This window comes from Rhipicephalus sanguineus, chromosome 2 (genome assembly GCF_013339695.2).
Source record: "Rhipicephalus sanguineus isolate Rsan-2018 chromosome 2, BIME_Rsan_1.4, whole genome shotgun sequence".
NCBI classification, from domain to species: Eukaryota; Metazoa; Arthropoda; class Arachnida; order Ixodida; family Ixodidae; genus Rhipicephalus; species Rhipicephalus sanguineus.
The window spans coordinates 5,826,304-5,846,386 of NC_051177.1; the positions used below are offsets into that span (position 1 = coordinate 5,826,304).

Genomic DNA, 20,083 nt, shown 5'->3' on the forward strand with positions numbered 1-20,083 from the left:
GTTGCTCTCTCTCAATTCCCTCATCCTCATGCGCTCTGCGAATCCCCGCGTCCTCTTGCATTCTGCGAATCACCATCCGCTTGCGCTCTGCGAATCCCCTCATCATCTCGCGCTGTATGATCACCATCTGCCTCTTGCGTTTTGCGAGTCGCCTCATCCTCACGCGTTCTGCGAATCATCTCATCCTCTTGATCTCTGTGAATTGCGTCATCCTCTAGCACTTCGCGAAGCAGCTCAACGTTTTGCGCTTTGCGAATCTCCTCATCCTCTTGCGCTCTACGAAACGCCTCATCCTCTGGAGCTTTTCGAATGGTCTCACCCTCTTGCGCCCTACCAATCGTCTCGTCCACTTGCGCTTTGTGAATGGCCTCCACCTCTTGCGCACTACGAATCCCTTCTTCCTTTCGCGCTTTGCAAATCCTCTCATCCTCATGTGCCCTGCGAATCATCTCATTCTCTTACGTTTTGTGAATCGCCTCATTCTCTTGCGCTCTACGAAGCATCTCATCCTCTTGCTCTCTCCGAATTCTCTCTTCCTCATGCGCTCTGCAAATCACCTCGTCCTCCTGCACTCTGCGAATCCCCTCATCATCTCGCGCTGTATGAATCACCTCAATCTCTCGCGCTCTACGAATCGTCTCAACCTCTTGATCTCTGTGAACTGCCTCATCCTCTAATACTTGGCGAATCACCTCAACCTTCTGCGATTTGCGAATCCCCTCATCATTTTGCGCTTTGCAGTTCCCCTCATCCTCATGTGCTCTGGGAATCCCCTCATCCATTCGGGCTCTGCGAATTGTCTCAGCCTCTAGCAATCAAAGAATCGCGCTTTGTGTACGCCTCATCCTCTCGCGCTCACCAAATCGTCACAGCCAATAGCGCTCTGTCAATCGTCGCATTCTCTAGCACTTTGCGAATCACCTCCACCTTTTGCACTTTGGAAATATTCTCATCATCTTAGGCTCAACGAAGTGCATCATCGTCTCGTGCTTTTCGAATGGTCTGAGCCTCTTGCGCTTTGTGAATCGCCGCATCTTCTTGCCCTACGTATTATCTCATCATCTTGCGCTCTGAGAATCACCTAAGCCTCTTGCACTCTACCAATCATCTCATGCTTTTGCGCTTTGCAAATCTCCTCATCCTTAATGAGCTCTACGAACAGACTTTTTTCAAGCAATCCCGGAACACCCCGCGGGCGCGCGGAGCACTATGGGAAAGGTGTGTACACCGAGCCAGCCGGCTGTTCGGTCGCCTGCTGCTGGTTGGCACCATGAGAGTGGTGGGAGCAGTGGGAGCACAAAACAAATAGAGCACGTCGCCGCTTCTTCACTATTCTTACATCGTAAATACTGCAGACATCCGAAGGCATCTGCATGTATCTATAGGGAACCCAAGCTCAAGTTTGCCCGCGATGACAGCGCCGCGCTAGCCGCGCTGCGGCTCTGTCGTAAAGCTCTGGAGTGCATGCGCGGCCGACTCAGCCCCTTTCACGGTAGCGGTAGCGCACGTGCGCACGCGTTCTTCCGTCGGTGCGGGTAACTAGGGTGCCGTCAGCTCGGCACGTTGAACCGAGAGGCTTGCTGTGCGAAGCTGCGCATATCCGCGATGGCAGAAGCGACCCCACGGAAGCGCAAGCGAAGTCCGAAGTATTGCGGTTTAGTGGCCATCCACAACAGTGCAGGTAACACCAAGGCACATGATTCACGTGCGAAGCTGTATCGGTTCCCTGGCGTGTCGCACGAGAAATAAAGGCGGCAAGCGTGGATAGCTGACAGCGCTGTCTCGCCTTCTATTTTGGCTGTCTGAGTTCATCGCTTTCGTTCGTTTCAACTACCTGAATCGGTAACTAATGCGGTGCATGCACGCAGCGACTAAAGTAATGATTACTCGCTGTCTTCTCGCATTGTGAAAGTCCAGTTACGGTTGCAGGCGAAACAACTTTGTGTTTTTATTCCCCGTGTTCGTGAGACCTACCCGTCGTTGTTGAACGTGCGCACTCGCGTTATACCGTTAGCGTCGCGCGGTTGGTTCAATTCAACTGAACTCGGCAAATTGTTGGCGCCTGCAATTCACGCGTCGGGAAGGCTGCTTTATCACGCCGGAACGGACGTGTGTGCATTTTCAGCAAGCTTTGACATCGTTCTGCAGGTTTGCTTGGTTTTTGTCACTTTGTTAGGGTAATATATATTTAAGCCGCTATATATATAACTGGCACCTAATAGATGCTTTGCAATTGCAACCTTGAATTAACCACCTTCTGACTGTGTGCGATTTTCTAGCCGCGTTCGCGCAGCACGTTTTATACGCCTGTCAAGTCGCTATCATAAAAAGAGACTGCAAGCATGACGCGAAAGCGGAAAAAATGGGGCGAGCAGTTCATCTTGCTTCACAGTGGTTAAAGCTCAGCTAGCTGCTTCGCGTCTTAATCGGCGGGTGATCCTCCAGCGGCACGGAGGACTTGACTCTAACCTTCTCAGGAAACAGTGCCATGGCCGTATAATTTTTTTTTCGCACGCCGCAAACATTTGTTCACGAAAGTACACGGCTGCTACTGTAAGCATGCCATATCAAAACAACATTCATATGATACGTAGTCCACACCGCAGAACATTGATAGTGTGTACGGCTTCATTTCGGCGTGCATGTGGACCATTATTTATCTTTACAATGACAAAATGAGTCTTACCTCGAGATATACGTCCTTTACGGTGTAATCGCGACTAGGGAAATGCATTTCGCTTTGAGTCGGGCGTCGTTGTCGTCGATCGTCTGCTCTTTACCGTTAACGTGATTGACAAGCCTTTCTCCTTTTATCAAGTTCGCTTTTCGGAAGTGCCAGTCACGGTACATTGTGAGGCGCCGCGAGAGCTCTGCACGTGCACAGAAGCGAGCGGGAACGCGGTGGAGAGAAGGGAAAACGCGCGCTGCTTACACCTCAGTTTCCCTTTTTCTGCCAGAGATGGCGCTGCCTCTCAAGAGCAGCAGCGCCGCTAAGCGTTGCTTGGGAAGCCTATACGCACGGAATGTAAAAGGATTAAGGCAATGCAGTGTAGGTATTGCCAAGCGGATATGTATGGAATGTATACTATAGCAGTTAAGCAGCATGCACGTTATCGCGTGCCGATACCGTCATGACGTACTACAATATGAGCTGGAACAGTGAATTCATATTCACCGATTACTTCTAATTTACGTAATTATACGAATGAGACGTATCGAATTGCCAGAGATATCTTTCCGTTTAATCATTTAGTGTCGTTAACACTCCCGCGCTTGCGAACTGCATTTAGCCGCTATGGACTGTAAAAAGTAATCTCGTATTGCTCACGGCTATACATATATCTACACAACGTTACTAGAACAAACTCAGTTTCAAAGCTCCGTATCTCCGCCAGCGGAGGAGGGTGGTCCGAACGGCGGTCGCGAGAACTAGCGGCGCTGCAGTTCCGTCTTGCGCCACCATCGGCGCGTCGTCTGCTGCCACGGCATAACGCTGCGGTCCGCCGCGCTGTTGCTCGCGGCAACTGCGCGGCAACTTTCTTATTGTACTAGTTAGGTGGATACTTAGGTGGATATGCATAAGGTCGTCTGTATGCATTGGCCCGCGTGCGTTGTTAATTGATTGGCTAAGAATCGATGTTCGGTCTATATTGCCACGCCCAGTTCTTGATTTATTTTGATGTATTCGGGTTTGACCAGCAAGGACGGTTATCAACGCTCGACGTTGTCCTCGAAGCAGTGTTCGAGAAGCTTCGCGATTGTAGTAGATCGTTTTGTTTAAGATTGCGCGCCGCACGCAAATGTTCTAGCTTTGTCGAGAGATAACGCCGCCACCAGTGATATCGCTGGAAAGTTCGATAGCGCCTGTATAAAAGCCGACGCGCATGACCGCTTGTTAGTTGATCGACGGTCGACGCTCTGTTCGCCGCTATCAGTGTATTGCTGTAGTTTGACTTTCAGTTTTCCGGCCACAAGTTCGGCCAAATAAAGAGTTTCATCTCGGACCTGCTGACTGCTGCCTTCGACGACGTCACGACGTGACAATATTTGAGCTGTCTACATTGCGCTTAACTTCCAAGCATAGGAGTTTCTAAGCGAATGAGAATTTTCAGCGTAATTTTTATAACTACCACCACAATTTTAGCCACTGCCGTCTTATGTAGACCAAGAACAACACAACCCGTTTGTGAAAGCCTTTATAGTGTACAAGGAAGCGTGCTTACTCGAGATACAAAAACGTTCTAGAAAAACAGTACTCATGTTTCTACAATTTATTGAAAAAAACTTTCTCGAAAAACATCACCAATGCTTTCCAATGTTTACAAGACACGTTTTCGCGACGGTTAAAGGGATACTGACCCAAAAATCGGAAAATTTTACGAGAACTCGGTAAATCAAATCTTAGTGTGCGATTACATCGAATAGATGTCGTCTCTGAGCAATTTTTTCAGCGGATAGTTGTATTTTCGGTGTCTCATCTTTCTACGTCGCATCCTTCTACGGTGCCTTAAACAATTCGAACAGATCGGCCGTGATGTGAGCACCGAGTAGTTATTCGCGTGTACTCTGTCGCTAGAAGAGTCCTCAGTATTCAACTTCAGTTTTTCAACTTCACCGAGCAGATGTTCCATGCCCGCAGCACTTCTTACACTGTACGACAGCCGTTTGCGTTTCGTGCTGTAGCCGTTCACTACGCAGTTAAACTGCTCGTCAACTACAACTATCTTTTGCACAAGTAAGTCTCCGTTCCCGAAGCAAAGTGTGGGATTGGGCTAGTTGGTATTCCATTATTAAACTGCTCAGCGCAAAAAATTTGACACGGTACACATAGAAAAGACGAAGACCAGCGCTGGTCCTCGTCTTTTTCTATGTGTACCGTGTCAAATTTTTGCGCTGAGCAGCCCGTTCCCGAGCCGGCCAGTGTAAAATATTCCGCACATCTTGTTCGATACCTCGTCGTAAAATCTCTCGAAAATCCACTGCTTTGAAGGCATAGCGACAGCTGACAACTGATCGAATGTCAGTGTGATGCAACTCTCAGTCTCGGTAGCGTATATAGGTAATCGCCTGCCTTTCGTTTTTCTGTTCTATTTCTGGCGGCTCCTCCAAACTGGGCACTGAGCTTTCGCGGGACGCCGTGCGTTTTGGGGGGGATTTGTGCCTAAACCCCGAACATTTTGGCTTTGAAATGTGGGGTGGAAGGGCTGGGAACAAACGCGGCACGGCCCCGGGCGGGAGTTCCCACTTTCCACGTGCGATCAAAACTTCTTGTCCCGCAACGACTTTACAATGTCGTCACTCTCAAAATGAACGTCACAGACCTTGCATTTCGCAGTAAGCTTTCTATCTTTGCGATGCGAAGCTTGAATGGCGTTGGGTCTTTTGGAGGTCCGAAGAAGTGTCATGAAGCGGAGTCGTCGTTGCGGTAGCCACTCTTTCAGCCCGGCGCAAATCAAGTCGGCATACCGCACTGTGAATATGTTCGCCCTCGTTACGCTTCGTACATCATGCACGTGTCTTCGTACAAGACACTAAGCCTGGTCAAGAACAGTCGCAAAAATGACGAGCTAACAAAGCGCAGACGACGCTGTAACCCACGTGCGCTCGTACATCGGCGGCGAAGATCACAACAAGCGCCAGCCGCGGGAGCTAGACGTGACTGCAGCGCCACTAGTTCTCATGACCGCCACGCGGACCGCCTCTCCGGCGGAGCTTTTAAACTGAGTTTGTTCTAGTAACGTTGATATCTACAGTGTGGTCACATGTGAGCCAACACGCAAGAACACAACCGGCGTTTGTAAAAGTTTGTGTTAACAGACGGTGATGAAGGTATTTTGACGAACATCAAATGATAGCACCATCACAATTTGGTTTCAGGCCTGGCCTCTCAACTCAAAGTCCGCTGCTTCATCAAAAGGAACTAAAAATAGCAATATGGAAGCGGAAAAAATTTGCGTTAGGTGTCTTCATAGATTTCTGCAAGGCCTTTGATACCATAAACCATGTAACATTCCCGCGAAAGTTAAAAAACTTTGCCATTCGCGGTGTCGTGTTAAATTTTATTGAAAGTTGCTTGACTGACCGACACCACTGTGTGTGTCAATAAAGAAGGAACTATCCCCACTAGCAAAAACAAGACATGGCGTACCACGGGGTAGCATACTCGGCCCACTTTTTGTTTATTATTTTCATAAACGACATCACAAGAATAGGCACATCAATAGAATATGTCATTTATGCAGATGACACAACGTTGTCTTTCTTTCTGGATCGAATATCGACAATATCATATCATTGGGCAAATGACACATTAGGCAGAACTCTTTAAGAATTAAGTCACCACCTTCAAAAACACATTTTCTGAAAAAAAATTGCTTTTTGTGGATTTAATATTTTGAAGATCCCTGTCTATTCAAGGATATTTAGCAAACATAATTATGTAGTTATCTTCAGCCGTTCAAAAGTTATGACCATTTTTCCAAACCCTCCTAGACGCATCCGAAACCGAAACTGAAGGTTTCCGGTTCCACAACACCTGCCTTCTCATCATAAATGAGTTTTCGTATAAAAATTACGTAATGCTAAGTTGTCCCAGTACGTTCTAAAGCTTGTGGAACACGTTGTTTTCGATTTATTTTAAAATTTTCACAAGGCTGCGGCACTCTGTTGTTTAAGTTGCGCACATTTTCGCTAGGCTGTCTCTGCTTGTTTGTATGCCGTTTCGAGCTCTTAGACTTAGTTCTGGCTTTTCAAGGAGAAAGGTATACTACTTCATGAAATATGACGAAGTATAGGACAAAAAAGAAGCACCAACGCAAGTTAGGTAATCAATATACCAAGCGTGGACCCACTGTGGAGCACGTGGATGAGAGTCAGCTGAAGACGCGAAACGAGCTAGGAAAAAAATACATGCTTCCGCTCGCTCAAAAGGAGATTGTGCCACTTCAAAGGAAGTCCCAAGCTATGAGCCTGGTGAATTTTAGGCATATCGAATGTTTCTTTGTTATATGGACATTTGGTTCAAACCTTTAAAGCAATTTTTCTCAAAACGTGATTTTTTGCATGCTACAGTTACGCGAACAGTGATAACTTTCTTTCTAATAAATATTTTCACATAAAATTCGTCGTGCTGTTCCTTTATAAGTAGAACTGTCCATTCAAGCAGAATGATTGAAAATTAGCAGTAACGTTTTCTACTATAGCCAATCGTGCGCGAAACAAACCTGCCAAATATCAACTTTTTAAGTATTCTTATTATTACGCACCTGAACTTAGAGATATGGTGATCATGGAGGTTAGATGTACAGGATATTGTCCTCACTACATATCTGCCAAGTGGCATTTGAATCGCACCAACCGTTTTTTAGTTATGACTGTTGGCGCAACATGCATATTTTGGCGCATTTTGTTTTTTTTTTATAACTTCATTTTTGACATTTTTGTCAATTTCTTTATTTTAAAGTTTAAATATACCTAAGCCCTACAAGCCAAAACTATAATTATAACTTTTGGACTAAAACTGCAAATTTTTTTTCTCGAGGGTGGTGACCTGCCTTAACTGCTCTAAAACTAAAGCTGTTATTTTCCGAGCGATATCTACACCATGTCCTATACTTAATTCACTGTACTTAAATAATGTGAAAATTGAATTTTCGCCCTCTGCAAAGACGCTAGGAGTTGTGTTTCACGAACACATGTCTTGGGAGCATCAGACAGATTACATAAGGTACAAACTTTGTGGAGTAGTGGGAATTCTAAGGAAATGTGAACGTATATTACCATAACAACAAAAACTTATTACATATCATGTCCTATTTACTCCACCTTGCGCTATTGTCATTTAGTTTGGGGTACCGGGACTAAAAAATCATTAGATAATTAATCATATCACGAAAAGACGCAGTACGTTTCATTTCCGGTATTTCATACAATGCACATACGTCTGAATCTTTTGTAAAATTTAGGATCTTAAAACTTGAATTTTTTATGAACACTGTCTCTTAACAACATTTATATCAGAACTAATCCGTAAGAGCCGCTACATACGTACATTAGCAAACTTAACTCTAAATTCATCTACACGTACAACGAGACACCCTGTTAACTGGTACACTCCACGGCCGCGTACAAACTATGGGCCACAACTACTACAGCATTGCCTACCCAGTGTACTAAACAAATTCAAACTAACAGATGATATTCTACATGTAATGCCTAAAAATTCTATTTTAAGTATGGTGTCTTTTAATGTCTCGTTTTTTAATGGAAATACATCTTGAGTGTGGAAATACATCTTGATTGTTGCAATGTGACTTCAAATATTTACCTCAACAAACTGCCTTCTGTACCGCACGTTGCTGCCATTGTATCAGGGTGGCGGGGCTTGTCAAGCTGCAGATATTGCAGCCTTTACCCTGCTATCCTCACCATAAATGGTACTTTTTTTTCTTTCTTCTTGTTCAGCCACTTATAATTGTATCGATTATGGTGAAAATAAACGAAATCTCAAATCTTATCTTTTGTTACCTGCGGTACCAGCGACGGGCACGCTGTATAATCAATGTATCTTACTTCACTTAATGCCGACTGTATACTCTTTTGTGCAATCTTTAAATCGCAGAGCAACATGTGCTCGTCAACAGTGTCGGCGGACGTTGCTTCCAAATGGGGCCACAAATTGCACTGACTGCTCGTGGCATTCGCCTGGGAAACCGAGTTGTACCTTGTTCTTTAATTTATGCTATAGGACATACTGGATCGAAAACAAAAAAAAGATAATGACGCTTCGGCACCGCTCAGCAGATCCAACAGGGCACGCGGGAACACTAGACAGATGTAAATCATAGAGAGGTCCTCGTAGCTAAACACAGAATACGTTCACGGCTGAACTGTGCAGTAATATTGTTACGCGTCAGGAGGCGTTTATTGAGAACGCTCAGCGGCGGAGCACTGGATGGGGTGAGGCTACGGAAGCAACAACAAAGTCCTCGTCTTCTTCCACAGCTCCTCTTTCTCGCTTCAGAGGCGCCGTTACAATATGTTTCACCATGCCACACGCACTTGATCTGAGAGCACAGCGCAGGCGGAAAGCTGAGACCCGCGCGCTTGTCGCGGCGATTTCTGCGGCGTACACACTTTTCCCGCTCTCCTCGCAAATTTGATAGAGATTTCTCACTTGGTACATCTGCATCGCGATCTCGTTCCTCGTGACGCACTTCTCACAAAATTTATCCCACTTTAAAACTATTATCCTGGTTTAAAATAGGTAAATCTTCATTACAACGGCAAGATGGACGACTTGGCAGTTGAACATGCTTGTGCTATGTTTGCCTCCGTTGCTCTGTCTTCCCTCCAGGTCGCGCTGCCCACAAAGCAAAAGTAAAATTTTAATTCAACAAAACAGAAAACATGCTCCTATCATCTGCCTGTGCTAAACAGGCCTGGTGAAATGGGCAGTAACTTTGAAGCACTCACCCAACCAAAGCAGCTGACGCCTGTGGAAATCGTGACTGCTGTCGAGCGGTGACGGGCGTCCTCAAGCCTGAAAGGATCCGATCCAACTTGCCAAACTTTGAGATCAGAGGTACTGTATCTGAAGGATGCCAATCATTGCTGCAAGGCGCGAGGTTGTCGTACCACTGGTGCAGAAATGTGGTATCTCACCGCTGCCACCAATCTTGTGAACTTGCTAAGTCGCAAGGGTAGTGTGTCGTACTGGGCCTAGAGAGCCACAAGGCTGACGAGCCGACGTAGCCAAGGTAGGACCTTCACTCAGAAGCTGAGCAAGCGAATCGCAAAACGAGAACTAGCCTATTGCAGGAACGAGGCTTCGCCGTACATAGACAGAGTTGGCTGGGGTGACTAGTCTATGTGCGTTTGTGACTGTATGTACTATTTGTGTGTATATAGTGTATATGTGATCCTTGTATATACCATAATCACCCGACACCTGGAGTAGCAAGTCAGGCGACAAGCCAGGCTAACCTCTCAAGGCATTTCATTAAAGAATCTTATCTCTCTCTCTCAAGTCTAACAGGGGGCCGGCATGGCCTTAAATTGCATTTTGTCCACTGTCTCGCGTTCCCTCCACGGCGGCTCAGACGAGGTTCGCAACGTCCTCCCACTTCAAAGAAGTCCTCCAACGTAGGCGGCGCGTTGACAGATGGTCATAAAGCCGGCATGGCTCAGCCCGAGACTGTCGAAAGCAGTCTTCTTCCCGCGTGACCGAAGCATGAAGAGGTCCAACTGCGTGGGCGGGGCGCTGACCATTCGTTGTAGGTGTGCATGGCCCGGTCGAAGAAAGCCCTGTTCCCTCGGGACCGCAGCGTAATGGCTTTGGTGGAGAGACAAGGGTTCGCCGAAATTCTGGCGACTGTCTGATCCTCCCGTGAGAAGGAGGGTTGCATGCTCGCAGCAGCTGTGGCACAACAGGGCATACGTAGCCTTCGTGAATGAATGAAATTAACGTTTATTTCCAAAGCAGTGTTTTGAGTGTGCATGCTCAGGTTCACACAAGGTGGAAACCTCTGGCCGCAATCGCATCCCGGGCTCTGGTGAAGCGCCGTCGGTGGTTGTCCAGGTCCCGAGTGGAGATTCTGGCATCCCATGTTTCGGCGAGATGGTTGACGTCCGCGTGTGTGGAAAGTATTCCGAGGGGCGCTCAGAACTTTCCAACAATGTGAAGTCGAAACCCTAGTTGTGCATATACAACGATGAGCAGTGAAGCATGGAGTCCACGCAGCATGTATAGGCACTACGCAATGGAGTTTTTGAGATGCAACAGCAGCTCGAGAACCCACAGCCGAAGGAGCAGAAGCAGTCCAATTGGGCTCGGCGCCGACTGGAATCTCGAACGTGACTCGCGCGCCTCTTCCTGCATACACCATACATGCATGGCAGGGCCATGGCCGCTGGAGCTGTGCGGAGTACCTGTCTCGCACTTTGTGTCACTAATGCGCTGCTGCTGCTTATTCAAATGGAGCAAAGACAGAATGGACGCACAGCTCCACGTGCTCTTTGTACGGTGAAGCTGTCTTAGGCTAGCTTGTGTCGTAGTCACGAAAAAAAACTAGGGGAGAGCGTCACGTTACTGTTTTGAAGTCCAGCCATGTAGAAGAAAAAACTAAGGGGGAGCGTCGCGTGAAAGTCTCGCATCCCAAGCATAGAAGAAAACAGTAGGAGCGGGCGTCATGTGACAATTTCTATGGCTGGGCTTAAAGATTGCCAAGTCACGCTTTCTCTTGTTTTTTTTTTCCTTCATGGTTGTGCCATGGAGGAAACTGGGAGCGAGTCTGATGTGACCATCGTGAATTCCAAACATCGTGGAAAAGAAAACAAGGAAGGTGTGCCACATGACAATCTTGAACCCAGCCATAAAGGAAAAAACTACGAGACAGCATCGCGTGGCAATCTTGAAGCCAAGCCATGCAGGAAAAAACAAGGCGTAGCGTCACGCGACAGACTTGAAACGCACGTTGGAGCAAAAAGAAAACTAGGAGCAAGCGTCAAGTGACATTTCTGAACCCCAGCCCCGTGGTGGAAAAGAAAAGCTAGGAGGGAGCGTCACGTGACAATACTGAAGCACAACTACGGAGGAAAAGGAAACTAGGATGGAGCGTCACGTGACAATCAAAGCCCAACCACGGAGGAAAAATACCAGGAGGGCACGTCACGTGACAACCTTGAACCCCATCAATGGATGGAAAAACTAAGAAGGAGCGCCGCGTCACATACTTTAAGCCCAGCCGGGGAGGGAAAAAACTAGAAGGGAGCATCACGCAACAATATTGAAGCTCAGCGAAACGAAACGAGACAGGAGCATGCTCGAAATTGTACGTAGAGCATCAAGCACAAGGAAAGAGTGGCTTCCACGGAGGTTGGCTTGTGGACACGAGACGCGCGCGCTTGTAAGTTTTTATTCTACTGCGAAAGGTGTTATGAGATCACAAGAACAGGTGATTTTGTTGGCGTTGTTGTCCGCCACGGCTGGTGTCCGTAACCACCATCGCGCACAGTGGGAAGAAACATGGCTGATCCCTCTGTTATAGGAATCGGTATAACACGAAAGTAAAACGTGTCTTCACAGACGTAGTTGAGCATTTGCTGTACATTGTTTCGCCCCGAGGGCGAAGGAATGAATGCTATAGCAACAAGTTGTAATGTCAACAAGTTGGAATGTAAGTACCAAGGAGTAATTTTTTCCAGCAATTTTACTTGGAATGCCCACATAGATTACATCGTAACAAGGGCCAGCAACACACTAAACTTCTTGAGACGCAACTTTAAACAAGCACCGGCCAGCCTGAAAGAAACCCTGTATATGTCGTATGTACGCCCACTTTTGGAGTATGCGAGCAGCACTTGGTGAACATCTACTAAGGTGAATATCGACGCTCTAGAACGCGTGCAGCTGAGAGCGGCCCGTTCCGTCGCGGGTGATTACGACTTTTTAAAGGGATCTTTCGAAATCAGGAATACTTTGGGATGGCCTCTTCTTGAAGACAGGCGCAAATTCTTACGTTTATCTCTGTTTCACAAAATATTCCATGGTTTAACGGGTATTTACAAAGAAAACTACATATCGGAGCCTACGTATACATCTGCTCGTATTGATCACCCACTTAAAGTGCGCGAGTTCGCTTCCAGAATTAACCTTTCTAAATATTCATTTTTCCCGCGATCAATTAGGCAATGGAACAAACTACCTCAAGAAATCGTAGCCGCGTCCAGGGAAACATTCGCCACTGCGCTTGAACATCATATTTTATCGTAGCCTGCGCACAATTTAAAGTTGCCTACACTTTTGTTTGATCTTTCTAGCGATCTAAGCTCGAGTTCTCTTTTTTTTTCCTCTCCGCCTGCATTTATCTGTCTGTGTGTATATATATGTGTGTATATGTGTATGTATGTGTGTATATATATGTGGATATATATATTGACACGTGCATACAGTGGGTCTTTGTCTGTTGTGCGAGGCAGTTTTGCTATTTGTGCGTGGCGGAGTTTTTTGGCGGCTAGTAGAAGAGGACAACGACGTTCAGCTCGATTGTAACTGACGTGCTGAAAGCCGGGCTGTTATTGACTTTCGTTTTTATTACCGTGACAAACTGGTGGAGCTGCTGGGTACGACCCTTTTGCGCTATTTCAACCTCAAGACGAGTTCCTACCACCATTTCCACGATCCCGGGGAAAACCGGCCACTTCGGCACAGCCGTCGCTTGCTAGGACTACCTCCCGAGTTCGGCCCATTGAGCTCAGCAAGAATGTTCGCCACAACGGCAAGTCAGACGCAAGAGAGCGACGTAGACCGCCTCACTGCCATCCCGAGTGTGGTCTATCCAGCACGTGTCCCAAAGTCCTTTCATGGCGATGTGTTCGAGGACGTGGACGATTGGCTAGACCACTTCGACCGAGTCGCAGCAGCCAACGAGTGGGACGAAAGGAGGAAACTGCGCTATGTCTACTTCGCCCTCGAAGACTACGCTCGTACGTGGTACGAGAATCATGAGAGTTCTCTGAACACCTGGCAAGAATTCGAACGACAGCTGCGTGACGCATTCAGGAATCCTGAAAGAAAAGCGAAAGCCGAGCAGGCCCTGGAGAGCCGAATTCAGAAGCCCAACGAAAGCGTGGCTATGTTCGTTGAGGACATGTCACGCTTGTTCAAGCGTGCTGACCCAGAAATGGCTGAGGCAAAGAAAGTCCGTTTCCTAATGCGCGGGGTGAAGGAGCAACTTTTTGCTGGACTCATGCGCAAGCCCCCATCTACCGTCGCTGAGTTCATCACCGAAGCGATGACAATGGAACGGGCGCTTCAGCAACGCTTTCTTCAGTACGAGCGCCAAAGTACTGTCACCGCCGTGTCATCCTTCACGGGTGAACACGACGTAGCAGCGCTCCGGGAGCTTGTGCGGAGCATTGTCCGCGAGGAGCTTGAGAAAGCTCGCCACCCTACTCATCAGCCGACCGCGAATATTCTTGGGGACATGATTCGTGACGAGATCAGGAACGTGACCCAGCCATTAGTGACAATGCCCGCGGGAGCCCCAGCTCTGACTTATGCCGAATCGCTACGGACCCCTCAACCATCTATGGGACGTCGCCCACCCTCCGCTCTTCCTGTACTACCACGACAATTACCTGCTGCGGCTGCAAATGCCTATGACTTCGAAGTCCCGCGCGAAGTCACCCGGAAGTCAAACGTGTGGCGCACCTCCGATAATAGGCCGCTTTGTTACCACTGCGGTGAAGCGGACCACCTCTACCGCCAGTGCCATTATCGCAGAATGGGCCTTCAGGGATTCCACCCCAACGCACGTCGACCAAGCAATGGTGAGCGCCCACGCGAGATTGAGCAGTACCTGGCAGCTCAGCAGTCATACCCTCCTGCGCCAAGGCACCAGTCCCGTTCACCGTCCCCTCGGCGCTTCACCTCACCCAGTCGTTACTCCACGTTCTCTAATGTTCGCCAAAGGTCCCCAAGTCCTCGCCCACGTCAGGAAAACTGAGGACAGCGACCTCTGGGGGTAGGGCCGCTGTTGACCGACCTGACAAACATCCTCCGACGCGACCCAGTAACGACGACGACGCCGATTTATCCGCTACGCCATCTTCTGATAACGACGCACGACTTTCCGCTGATATTGCTGTAATTATCGACAATCTCCAAGTAACCGCTCTCGTGGATACCGGCGCCGACTACTCAGTTATGAGTGGTGAACTCGTGGCTGCTCTTCGAAAGGTGACGACACCATGGAATGGTCCCCAGCTGCGTACGGCGGGTAGTCACCTGGTGACACCGGTTGGTAGATGCACTGCCAGAGTGCATATAGGTGACTCAACCTTCACCGGCACTTTTGTCGTACTACAGGAATGCTCGAGGCAGGTCATATTAGGAATGGACTTTCTGAGAGAATATGGGGCTGTCATAAACCTTCGAGAGCTGCTGGTGACATTTTCACGCGACACGGACTCACACGAAAGCGAATCCCGTACTGTCGCGCTGCGTGTATGCGACGATTCCGTGACGGTGCCGCCCCGTTCCAGTGTGCTGGTTACTGTGGTGAGCGACAGCGACCGAATGGCCCTCGGAATTGTGGAAGGCGATGTATCTGTCCTCCTGTCTCGTCAAGTATGCGTCGCCCGCGGCCTCATGGAACTGACGCAAGAGCCCGCTAAGGTTCTACTGACGAATTTCAGTCAGGAGTACCAGCACTTCATAAAGCAGAGCGTTGTCGCCTACTTTGAGGAAATCAGCGACTTCAGAGCCAGTCCATTATTTGCAGAACTATCCTCCGGTCCTCACGACGACAAGCAGTGTACAGTCCAGTTAGATGTGAGCTCCAAGCTGTCGGCTCCGCAGCAAGATAGTCTTCGCTCTCTTTTGCTTTCATTCAGCGACTGCTTCGCCACTGCGTCGAAAATCAAGCAGACATCCGTTACCAAGCACAGAATCTTAACCGAACCCACCGAAAGACCCATCCGACAGCACGCCTACTGTGTCTCCCGACGAGAACAGGACGCCATTCGCGAACAAGTTCAACAAATGCTTGCAGACGACATCATCCAGCCGTCTACAAGCCCATGGGCGTCACCAGTTGTGCTAGTTAAAAAGAAAGACGGCACACTGCGTTTCTGCGTAGATTACCGCAAATTGAACAACGTTACAAAGAAAGATGTCTATCCGCTTCCTCGCATCGACGACTCGCTCGACCGCCTTCGAAACGCCAGATACTTTTCATCCATGGACCTGCGCAGTGGTTATTGGCAAATCGAAGTCGATGACCGTGACCGGGAAAAAACTGCGTTTATTACCCCTGATGGGCTTTTTGAATTTAAGGTGCTTCCTTTCGGACTATGCTCTGCCCCTGCAACTTTTCAAAGAATGATGGACACAGTCTTATCCGGTCTTAAGTGGCAATCATGTCTTGTTTATTTAGACGACGTCGTCGTTTTTTCGGAGACCTTCGAGCAGCACCTTCAGCGTCTTCGTACAGTACTTAATGCGCTTCGAACGGCTGGTCTATCACTGAAGCCCGAAAAATGCCACTTCGGATACGAAGAGCTCAAATTTCTCGGGCATGTCGTAAGCCGCGATGGAATTCTGCCGGATCCCGAAAAAACAAAAGCCGTTTCTGCCTTCCCAGCTCCTACGAACAAAGGCGAGGTCCGTCGCTTTTTGGGACTTTGCGCCTACTACCGTCGCTTTGTACCAAACTTTTCTAAAATAGCCGAACCCTTGCACTATCTTACAAGGGACACCGTCCCTTTTGTTTGGGGCCGAGAGCAACAACATGCTTTTTGCGAGCTGCAGCGACGCCTTCAAGCTCCACCGATCCTGGGTCACTTTGACGAAGATGCCGACACTGAAATCCACACGGATGCCAGCAATGTTGGCCTCGGGGCCGTCCTTGTGCAGTGGCAAGAAGGCAGCGAACGGGTGATCGCCTACGCTAGTCGTACCTTGTCATCGGCTGAATCCAACTACTCCACTACAGAGAAAGAGTGCCTAGCTGTTGTGTGGGCTATAACCAAGTTCCGACCCTACCTGTACGGACGACCTTTCAAAGTAGTCACCGACCACCACTCTTTGTGTTGGCTTGCAGGCCTCAAAGATCCCTCAGGCCGCCTCGCCCGATGGAGTCTGCGCCTTCAAGAGTTTGACGTTACGGTAGTCTACAAGTCAGGGCGCAAGCACACCGATGCTGACTGTCTGTCACGCGCCCCAGTCGAAAAGACTACACCTGACCTAACGGACGACGACAATTTCCTCTGTGCCGTCACAGCGTCAGACTTGGCTCAGCGACAGCGTGACGACATGGAGCTTCGTCCACTCATCGACTTTCTTGAGGGACAGCTTACCCATCCACCGCGGACGTTCAGACGCACGATTTCGACATTCTTTCTCCGCAACAACGTCTTATACAAGCACTGCTTTGACCCTAGCGCTCAACCCGATCTCCTGGTGGTACCATCCACGATGCGAGAAGAGATCCTCAGTGCGTTTCATGACGAACCAACTTCTGGACATCTCGGGTTCACGCGTACTCTCGCGCGTATCCGCCACAAATACTACTGGCCTAAACTCTCCCGCACTGTCAAGCACTACGTTAAAACCTGCCGAGACTGCCAGCGGCGCAAGACTCCGTCCATGAAACCTGCTGGTCTTTTACAACCCGTTGAACCCCCACGAGCGCCTTTTCAGCAAGTTGGCATGGACTTACTTGGTCCATTTCCCAAATCTTCAACTGGTAACCGCTGGATAGTAGTTGCAACGGATTATTTAACACGTTACTGCGAAACGCGACCTCTTCCAAGAGCCACCGCTAGTGATGTCGCCGACTTCTTCATTCATGCTGTCGTCCTTCGTCATGGCGCACCAGCAGCGGTCATTACCGACAGAGGCACCGCCTTCACCGCCCAACTTCTGGAAGAAGTGCTGACACTTAGCGGCACAGTTCACCGCCGGACGACAGCATACCATCCGCAAGCCAACGGCCTCACCGAACGGCTCAACAAAACCATTGCTGACATGCTCTCCATGTATGTGGACGTGGATCACAAGAATTGGGACCGCGTTCTACCATTCGTAACCTTCGCATATAACACCGCCGTCCAGGAGACCACAGGATTCACACCTTTCCGCTTGCTTCACGGCCGCGAGGTTACCACGATGTTAGACGTCATGCTACTACCTGACCCGTTTGTGACCACCACAGAAAATGCTGCCGAGTATGCTCAGCGCGCCGAAGAAGCTCGTCAGCTAGCCCGGTTTCGCATCCGCTCTCAGCAACAATACGACGCTCACCGATACAACCTTCGTCATAGAGAGGTGACGTACGAACCCGGAGAAAAAGTATGGATATGGACTCCCGTCCGCCAACGCGGCAAGTCCGAGAAACTCCTACGTCATTACTTTGGGTCCTACAGAGTTCTCGAACGCCTGAGCGACATCAACTACCGAGTTATTCCTGAGAGCAGCACACGATCTTCTCGTCGTGCACCACAACCGGACGTAGTCCACGTATCTAGGATGAAGCCATATCACTCACGCTGAGGACTTCCCCTTGCCTTTACAACATCGAAAGCATCGAGGCGATGCTTTTTGAGAGGGGGAGTAATGACACGTGCATACAGTGGGTCTTTGTCTGTTGTGCGAGGCAGTTTTGCTATTTGTGCGTGGCGGAGTTTTTTGGCGGCTAGTAGAAGAGGACAACGACGTTCAGCTCGATTGTAACTGACGTGCTGAAAGCCGGGCTGTTATTGACTTTCGTTTTTATTACCGTGACAAAATATATATATATATATATATATATATATATATATATATATATATATATATATATATATATATATGTACGCGTATGTATTTATATACATAATATGTTTTCCTTGTTGCTGTATCTCCACACACGTCGGTGTTTATTACGTGTCACACTTGGATGCTTCATTATGTATCTGTATTTCTTTCATGTACACCTCAGTGTTAATGGATGGTCGCCCTTCTGCATTTCGAAATTGTTATCTCCCCCCTACACTAATGCCCCGCGCAGGCGCTGTAGGTACTGTAAATAAATAAATAAATAAATAAATAAATAAATAAATAAATAATGTCACGCGAAGAACGGCCAGAAGCTCGAAACTTGCAACGCGCTGGTCAAGTAGAAAGGAAGCACGGAACGAACATACACAGGATGAGCGCGAACTAACTGTCACAGCTCGAGAGTTAAAGCGCGCTGGTCAAATACAAAGGAGGACGCACGAAGCGAACACGCAAGTATACACAGGATGAGCGCGAACTGTGACAGTTGTACCTTATTTGATTGTGGGCAGCGCGCTCCTTTCGCTAAAGCGGCCGCTGCAGTGAGCGAAGTGACCTTCGTGCTCTCTATAACTTCAATGCAAGCTTGCGGTGAGAGCGCAAGACGTACAAACCACCGCCATCACAGATAAGAGCGCGCGCTCAAGCGACCACGCCCTGTAGTGGCGGACGCTCATCTCAACGCGTGGGGCGACGACCTTTAAGGCGCGCTCTCCGAGCTCTTCGCGCCATCTCGCCAGTGATAACGAAAACACGCTGATGTACCCCGATCTCTGAGTACCGCCACCGGCAAATGGTGTATATAAATAGCACGCCATTAGCACGACGAAGAGCGTGCCGCCTGTGGCGGAATCGTTTCGCGCTGCGCGCTGGGGATCGAGGGGTCGTAAGTCCGACTCCCGGGGACGGAACTTTTTCTTCTAGTTTTAGGGGCGAAGCTCCTCTTAGTCTAACCTTATCACGTCTCCGTTGTCCGGCGTAACCACCTTTGCAAACATCCCACTACGACCCATCACCGATCCTTTGCAAACTGCCTACTACTTCGTCTTTGCAAACATCCCACTACGATCCATCACCGATCCATTTCTTCACCAACCATAAAGCCGTTATAATGAAGGGGGAACGGAAGCCACGTCTAGCTACCACTTACGATTAATAAAATTTCTTGTATAAATATATACAGTGTTTGTCACGTCTTTGATGATGTACTGGGCTATCGCTTTGATTACTGCTGGGCGAAACCACTGAAGATTTCACGGTGTAATCACGATTGCTTCAGGAGCTTCGCCCAAGCTCTTCATCATTCACCCGTGGATATGCTGTGAATTTTTTCTTTGCCATATGTTATTCTTTATATTTTACAACGTCATATCCGTGACGGAAATGCGTCAGTGGAGCCGTGGTGGACCACGGCATAAAACACTTTCGTGTTAAAAAATACCCTTGATCTAGGGGGATTCGAACCTGGGCCCTCCGCGTGCGAGGGTGTCTGTAACGTTCATGGAAAGGGATCAGTGTGCCTTTACGGGTGTCTTGTGATGAGTCCTTGCGTCCCATTTGCAGTCGCTCGGTCTGTGAATCATCGAGCAGCTGCATGAGCCATTTAGTTTCCATGGAGTCCTTAGTGTGCTGGGGTTCAGGAGATAGCGGTGTCGTTTTGTGGTGGGTGAGCGACAAGTAAAGCATTCGCGGTGTTGGTAATATGGCCACCATTGAAGTTCCGGATAGCAGTCATCAATTGTGGCATCACAATGAGGTAGCCCC

General features: G+C 48.5%; 1 protein-coding gene across 1 annotated transcript in view; it reads right to left on the reverse strand.

Annotated features, from left to right (window-relative positions):
- LOC119382366 (transient-receptor-potential-like protein) overlaps positions 1-20,083 on the reverse strand; it is a 604,781-nt gene that overhangs the window by 230,423 nt on the left and 354,275 nt on the right. The gene's annotated exons all lie outside the window — the stretch shown is intronic.